We start from the raw sequence: 9,078 nt of genomic DNA, 5'->3' as shown, positions 1-9,078 counted from the left end.
ATAAGCTGCTAGGAAAAATCAGATTGTTAGGTAGACAGTAAAGAAAAACTCTTAAATGACCTTGAATACATTCGTATCCTCTAAACAGCAGTCAAGCACTCAGAGATACAATGGCGCCTTGGCCAATCGATTATTATCAGTAGATCTTTAGGTGAATTAAGTTGAATGAAGTCAAAATGTGTAAAGCTCAATGGCTGGGTCTTTAATTGATATAAAAATAGTTTAGAATTTCACGATCCTCCAAGATAGAATAAAAGAATGATTAACCCCCTCCAACAGATGTCAAGATCTTTCCAAAGCACATTTCACTGCCAAAAGTTCTTGATATCCTATTAGATAGAGAGGAGATGCTAAGGCCATTACATTACCATAGACTGATTACCTATTATGTTACCAATGCCAAGACTTCTCTGCAGAACAGAGAAATACACAATCTTGAAGGCAGAATTAATTTGCATCTGGTTGCTACATCAGTAATGTCATCACCAAGCACCTAGTTGTCACAGCAAAGTGGGGCCCACATCAGTGAGCGCAGCAGTGGTGGAGTGTAGTATATAAAAAGAACAGCTTTAAAGTAGTTTAGAGAGATCACTTTCTGTTTACTGCATTGTTCTTTTCTAGCAGTATGCTAAGCAGTATGCTATTGTCTCGAACAGCATACATTGTAATTAGTGGGTGTCACACAAAGAAACCATAGCAACATGGGTATCCATATATTTTTTCCCTAAGAATAAATTAGAATGTTCTTCTTTGATAGTGTAAGATTTAGTATTGTGTAACACAGCTTTCGCAGCTGAGTATATCTTCTTATGTACCTTGACAGCTTTAACCTGTTCAGGACGTTGGGAGTATGCATACGCCCTGCATCCCGAGTCCTTAAGGACGTGGGGCGTATGCATATGCCCGTGGGAATTCTGGTCCCCGCCGCTAGCCGGTTGGGGACCGGACCGGAATGCCTGCTGAAATCATTCAGCTGGCATCCCGGCACATCGCCCAGGGGGGTCCTGAGACCCCCCCATGTCGGCGATCGCAGAAAATCGCATGTCAATTCAGACATGCGATTTTCTGCTATTCTGGGCTTATCGGGTCTCTGGTGACCCGATCACACAGAAAATAGCGATGATCGGAGCTGTCAGGGACAACCCCGATCATCCTGAGGGCTAGGAGTGAGGTTGCAGTGCTGCGATCTCCACCTATCCCCTGCCATTGGTCAGAACTGATTCTGACCAATGGCAGAGCAGGACAGTGCAACCCCCCCGTTCTACCCACCCCTGGATGTCGAGGGGAACATGGACAGAAGATGGAGGCCGGTACCTGCAGGAGAAGATGCCTGGGGACCCCCCGATCTTTGCTGGAGACTGCTGGATCCTGGTTCAGGTAGGGAATCGACAGAGGGGGGGGGGATTGAAAGTGAAAGTAAAGTGATCTTTACTGTGGCAACCACTAGGAAGGCCAAACTGCAACACCCAGCATGCCCCAACATGGGCATGCTGGGAGTTGTAGTTTTGCAACATCTGGAGGGTCACAGTTTGGAGACCACTGTTACAGTGATGCTTAAACGGTAGCCCTCCAGATGTTGCCAAACTACAACTCTCAGCATGCCTGGACTGCCCAGGCATGCTGGGAGTTGTAGTTCTGTAACATCTGTCCCTTCAGAATTTGCAATTGTCATGACATGTTTGAAAAATTGCTGCTCTATTTTGAAGCCCTCTAATTTTTTCAAAAAGCAAAAATATGTCTGTTTTATGATGCCAACATAAAGTGGACATATTGTATTTGTGAATAAAAATAACATTTATTGGGAATATCAATTTTCCTTACAAGTAGAGAGCTTCAAAGTTAGAAAAATGCAAAATTTTCACATTTTCAGGAAATTTTGGGATTTTTCACCAAAAAAGGATAAAAGTAACGCCGAAAATTTACCACCAAAATAAAGTAGAATATGTCACGAAAAAACATTCTCAGAATCAGAATATTCGGTAAAAGCGTTTTCGCGTTATTAATTCGTAAAATGACGGTGGTCAGAATTGCGAAAAAGGGCTCAGTCCATAAGGTGAAAAAGGGCTGCGTCCTTAAGGGTTAAGAAATATACCCTTTGTATTTTTCTAGTCAACTGAATACATTCATTCTCATGTTATCAACTATTAAGAGTACAATTCAAATTTTATTGAACAAACATCCTAATGATAAGTATTTTTTAAAATGCAAAAAACTTACAATGCATTGTTTCAAATTATTACACACAGTGGGGGGCATTTATAAAAGCATTTACCCGTTTTTTCTTTCATATAATTGTTGCAAAAAAGTCACAACTGTGACTACGCAATTTTCTGTGCGACAATCATCCCTAAGGGCGAGAAAAGCAAGAAAATTGATTTTGGCTTATGTAAGCAAGTTTTAGAAATTGACTTGCAGTAGTAAGAGATTTATAAAATGCGACTGTCTCTAAAAAGTCGCTATAGAGGAAAACTTTGCTTAAATTTACTCCAGCACATTCCTGGCTTACTTCCTCTAAAATGAATTGTCCTCTTTTATTAAAGGTATTTTTTTTTTTTTTTTTATGAAAGTGTGTTATAACTACATTATTAATTTTTAATGCTTACTTTTGTGCACTGTGTGTGATTTTTTTTAATAGTTTTTGTAAACCAAAAAAAAAAAAAAACACTGACAACCATACAATCCCAACGGGTTAGGCAACGCAGGATGATTTTGAACACTAAAAACAAGTGAGGACAGCAAAGAAACATCTCTTTGCCTAACGCAGGAACAGCAGATCAATCTCTGGCGCTTAACTCACAGGTTTTGCTTACATGGGTTGATTTTCCCACTTTTACTTACGTGCGACAAATTTATTAAGGCCATGCGACAGAATAATAAATTTGTCGCACGTAAGCAAAACAGTAGTTGAAAAAAAATTTACTAAAAAATAGACTAAAATAGCAAGGTTTCATAAATGTCGCCCGGTAAGTTGATAGGTGGTAAAGAACTGAAAATTTTCATTTGTTGTGTTTGCAGCATATTTACTGAAATCAAAAGCTATTTCAATCAAACTTTTAACAACATTTTAAATACTTTTTAAAATTTTAACAGGTCACGTTACATTTTAACACAGGACCCCTTACTTGAGAGCACCTTCACAAGTCTTGCATCCATTGAACTTTGAACTTTGGACAGTTTCTTCTTGAATTTGTTTGCAAGATGTCAGAATAACCTCCCATAGCTGCTGTTTGGATGTAAACTGCTTCCCAGCCACATAGATCTTTTGCTTGAGGATGCTCCTAAGGTTCTCAATAGGATTGAGGTCAGGGGAGGATGGAGGCCACACAATGACTTTCTCTCCTTTTATCCCCATAGCAGCCATTGATGCAGAGGAATTCTTTGCAGCATGCATTGTCATGCATGAAGATGATTTTATTACGGAAAGTATAGTTCTTCTGTCCTTCTGTACCAGGGAAGAAAGAGTCAGTCAGAAACTCCACATTCTTTTCAGAAGTGATCTTTACACTTTTGGGGACCCTAAAGGGGCCGACCAGCTCTCTCCCCATGATTCTGGCCCAAAACATGACTCCACCACCACCTTGCTGACATCGCAGCCTTGTTGGAACAGGGTGGCCGTCCACCAACCATCCACTACTCCATCCATCTGGACCATCCAGGGTTGCACGGCACTCATTGGGGAACAGGACTGTTTGAAAATTAGTCTTTGTGTATTTTTCTGCACATTTCAGCCATTTCTGCTTGTGAGCATTGGTTAGTGGTAGCCGAATAGAAGGTTTATGCACAGTTGCAAGACTCAGGAGGACTCTACATCTTGATGTCCGTGGAACTCCAGAGGCACCAGCAGCTTCAAGTATCTGTTTGCTGCTATGTAATGGTATTTTAGCAGATGCTCTCTTGATCCAATGCATGGATCTGGCTGAAATTTACCCCAATGTGCTTTTATCTGCACGAACCCTTCTGTGCTCTGATCAGCCGCAAATCTCTTAATAGTACAATAGCTTAAGTTTTTGTGAAATATCTAATGTTTTCATACCTTGTCCAAGGCATTGAACAATTTCACTCTTTTCAGCAGCAGAGAGATCCTTTTTCTTCCCCATGTTGCTTGAAAATGGTGTCTGCTTAATAATGTGGAACACGCACCTTTGTAGTTTTTCCTTAAATTGGGCTCACCTGGTAATCTAATTATCACTGGTGTCCGATATGGTTTTCAGTGAACAAAAGAGCCCTGAAACACAATGCCATCCATGAGTTAAACTGAAAAACAAAATATTTAACCTTTGTGACACTTAAATATAATTTGAATAATAATTTGGAACAGGGTGTATGCCTCACAGCAGGTGTAGGTCATGTAGAATATAATGCAAAATGTCCCAACTCTAATATATCCGGGAGTCTGCTGTACATGCACTATTAGCAGCAGCATTAAACTCGCACCTTCCTGGAGCAGGTTTGGCTCACAGTTGGTGAAGTACCCTTGCCAGTTACCCAATTGTGGCATGGGATTCAAACTCTGCCCTCATGCTTGGTTCCCTTTTAAAGAAAACAAGAGCGAACCAATGTAATCCAAAGTACCGTATTTTTTGCTCCATAAGACGCACTTTTTCTCCCCCAAAAGTGGGAAGGAAATGTCTATGCGTCTTATGGAGTGAATGTGTGTGTGCTGGCATGGAGGATATATCGCGCCCGGAGGGAAGGCTGCAGAGCTTGCCTGCTCCTGCCACAGCACCATCTGGCATCCCCTCCTGCTCCTGGAAGTGGTGGATCCAGGGGGGGGGCAACGGGGCAATCCCCCCCCCCCCCCCTGAGATTGCTGCCCCTGCACCATCCAGCATCCCCTTACTTGCAGAGTGTGCGCTGCGGTGACGTATGACCATGGCAGGCCGGCGGGATGAAGCCACATCATCGTGCCGGCGCCAGGAGATCTCTCTTTTTTTTTTTTTTTTTTACTCTTTATTTAAAATTTTTACACAAAAACATAGATAACAACTCCTAATATAAGGAGAAAATAAGCAATCATAATACACAAGTTAGTTGGAAGCAAATAAATAAAATAATAATAAAATAAACCTATAAGAAAAGACAAGAAAAGAAGAAAACATAAATAAAATAAAAAAATAAATAAAGGAAACATGACCATATTCAGAAAGGAAACCGGGTCGAAGGGAAAATGGAATTCAATTTATATATAAGATCTCGTTCCCGTGGCGCACACTCTGAATGAATAGAGCAGCCTCTGATAAAGCTTAAAGCAGACTAAAGTTAAAGTAAGAAGAAGCTGCGCACCATACAGGGAAGGGCACATAAGGGCGGTGGGAATAAGTCAGGAGCACATGTCAGGGGGGCATTATATGTGAGGGGCACATGACAGGGGCCCCCTGACATGTGCTCCTGACCTATAATGCCCCCTGACATGTCAGGGGGGCATTATAGGTTGGGGGCACATGTCAGGGGGGCATTATATGTGGGTAGCACATGTCAGGGGGGCATTATAGGTAAGGAGCACATGTCCTATAATGCCCCCTAATATGTGCTCCTGACCTATAATGCCCCCCTGACAGGTGCTACCTACATATAATGCCCCCCTGACATGTGCCCCAACCTATAATGCCCCCCTGACATGTGCTCCTGACCTATAATGCCCCCTGACATGTGCTACTCACATATAATGCCCCCCTGACATGTGCCCCAACCTATAATGCCCCCCTGACATGTGCTCCTGACCTATAATGCCCCCTGACATGTGCTACCCACATATAATGCCCCCCTGACATGTGCCCCGACCTATAATGCCCCCCTGGCATGGGCTCCTGACCTATAATGCCCCCTGACATGTGCCCCCCACCAATATTGCCCCCTGACATATGCTACCCACATATAATGCCCCCCTGACATGTGCTCCTGACCTATAATGCCCCCTGACATGTGCTACCCACATATAATGCCCCCCTGACATGTGCCCGACCTATAATGCCCCCCTGACATGTGCTCCTGACCTATAATGCCCCCTGACATGTGCCCCCCACCAATAATGACCCCTGACAAATGCTACCCACATATAATGCCCCCCTGACATGTGCTCCCGACCTATAATGCAAATGGTCAGCACTTAGTGATAAACATTGGAGACAGGAGTGTGTGTGGGCACATTACTGAGAGTTCCTTCATTACTGTATTTTCTTGAAGAAAAATACCACCTCCTCATTCTACAAACTGTACTGGTACAAGGATGATGAAGCAGAAAAGATTATATAAAATAAGGAACATGGAAACAGAGCAGCCGAAAGACATTTTGGGCCATCTCCAACTGAAAAAATGATAAGAGTGGAGAAAACAGGAGGATCAGCTGCAAAAAGCACATAAAAGTAAGCACACTTTTCGTGGGCATGCTGCAAAGTGGCCACAGTTAGACGTGGACATGAAAGAATGGATCACACTTCACCAGAATAATTTCTTCACAGTCTCTACAAAAATGATAAATTATGAAGCCAAACTTATTGCTGTAGAGAAAGGCATTAATGATTTTACTGAATCCTCATCGTGGTGCTACAGATTTATGAAGCAATGTGGCCTTGCTATGCACACCAAAACTAGAATTGCACAAAAAATGTCAAAAGAATATGAATCTAAGATTTTGTCTTTTCATAGATTTGTAATACATGCTAGGAAGAAAAATGGTTTTGAAAATGGCCAGATTGGGAATATGGATGAAGTCCCGCTAACCTTTGATGTACCATCTAATAGAGCTGTTGATCTGAAAGGTGCCAAAACGATCACCGTGAAAACCTCAGGACATGAGTAAACTCATTACACTGTTGTGTTGCCCTGCTGTACAGATGGCACCAAATTGCCGCCTATGCTAATTTTCAAAAGGAAAACATTTCCAAAAGATGTGATTCCACAAGGAGTTATTGTACATGTTCACAAGAAAGGATGGATGAAAATGGAATGAGAGCATGGGTTGAAAAAGTACGGTCCAAATGTCCTGGAGGACTTCTGAAAAGACCTGCCTTATTAGTGCTTGACCAGTTTAGAGCACATATCAGCGAAACTACAAGAAAGTGCTTTAAAGGGGTACTCCGCCCCTAGACAACTTATCCCCTATCCAAAGGATAGGGGATAAGATTTCAGATCGCCGAGGTCCTGCTGCTGGGGACCTCCAGGATCTCGACTGCGGCACCCTGCTATCAAGCGGCAGCCCACTATCCTTTGGCCTGGAATACCCCTTTAACCCCTTAACGGCGCAGGACGTATATTTCCGTCCTGCGCCGGCTCCCGCGATATGAAGCGGGGTCGCATCACATCACGTTGGTCCCGGTGCTCATCAACGGCCGGGACCCGCGGCTAATACCACACATCGCCGATCGAGGCAGTGTGCGGTATTAACCCTTTAGAAGCGGCGGTCAAAGCTGACGCACCGCTTCGAAAGTGAAAGTGAAACTATCCCGGCTAGTCAGTCGGGCTGTTCGGTACCGCCGTGGTGAGATCGCGGCGTCCCGAACAGCTTACAGGACACCGGGAGGGCCTTTACCTGCCTCCTCGGTGTCCAATCGGCGAATGACTGCTCCGTGCCTGAGATTCAGGCAGGAGCAGTCAAGCGCCGATAACACTGATCACAGGCGTATTAATACACGCTAGTGATCTGTGTAAAAGATCAGTGTGCGCAGTGTTATAGGTCCCTATGGACCTATAACACTGAAAATAAAAAGTAAAAAAAAAGTGTTAATAAAGGTCATTTAACCCCTTCCCTGATAAAAGTTTGAATCACTCACCTTTTCTCATAAAAAAAAATAAAACAGTGTAAATAAAAAATAAATAAACATATGCAGTATCTCCACATGCGTAAATGTCCGAACTATAAAAATATATCATTAATCAAACCACACGGTCAATAGCGTACGCGCAAAAAAATTCCAAAGTCCAAAAAAGCTTATTTTTGGTCACTTTGTGTACCATTAAAAAATGAATAAAAAGTTATCAAAAAGTCCGATCAAAACAAAAATCATACCAATAAAAACTTCAGATCACGGCGCAAAAAATTAGTCCTCATACCGCCCTGTACGTGGAAAAATAAAACAGTTATAGGGGTCAGAAGATGACATTTTTAAACGTATACATTTTCCTGCATGTAGTTATGATTTTTTTCAGAAGTATGACAAAATCAAACCTATATAAGTAGGGTATTATTTTAACCGTATGGACCTACAGAATTATGATAAGGTGTCATTTTTACCGAAATATGCACTGCGTAGAAACAGAAGCCCCCAAAAGTTAGAAAATTGCATTTTTTCTTCGATTTTGTTGCACAATAATTTTTTTTTCCGTTTCACCGTTAATCTTTGGGTAAAATGACTAATGTCACTGCAAAGTATAATTGGTGATGCAAAAAATAAGCCATAATATGGATTTTTAGGTGGAAAATTGAAAGGGTTATGATTTTTAAAAGGTAAGGAGGAAAAAACGAAAGTGCAAAAACTGAAAAACCCTGAGTCCTTAAGGGGTTAAATATAACAGCATATTATAGTGATAGATCTGATTTACCAAGGTTCCCCATTGACATACTGTATATACCATGGCCTTCTTTAGTGCCCATTTCAGCTGAATTAAACTATTGCTCATATATGAAGTTTTATTCAGTTGCCAAATTAAATTCCAAATTAATAGGAAGGTGTATTATATCTTTTTTTTTCACTTGTGCTTCCTAATACAAAGAGTAATCCTTCTTTGACTGTAACATATAATGTTTATACTGTAGAAAGATTAAACTTTCAAGGAAAATACATATATATATATATATATATATATATATATATATATATATATATTGCTCTCCGTAAAAGGAAACCCCAAATGCACAAAGTCACTTTATTATTAGCTTTTGTTTCAAACATATAAGAAGAAAATACATGGGCTGAGGGTTACATAATAGGATTTGGAATCAATACTCCTCTACCTATTCAATTTTCAATCCGTGGAGGTCTACCTTGCAGTTTCCACAAAGATCGCCGGGTAATGTTCCTTTTGGGAGATCAGAGTTAAGACTTTTATTTCACCATAATACAAGTAAGTTAGTTATCATAG

This window comes from Hyla sarda, chromosome 9 (genome assembly GCF_029499605.1).
Source record: "Hyla sarda isolate aHylSar1 chromosome 9, aHylSar1.hap1, whole genome shotgun sequence".
NCBI classification, from domain to species: Eukaryota; Metazoa; Chordata; class Amphibia; order Anura; family Hylidae; genus Hyla; species Hyla sarda.
The sequence above is the reverse complement of the archived record's forward strand: the minus strand, read 5'-3'. Positions refer to the sequence as shown.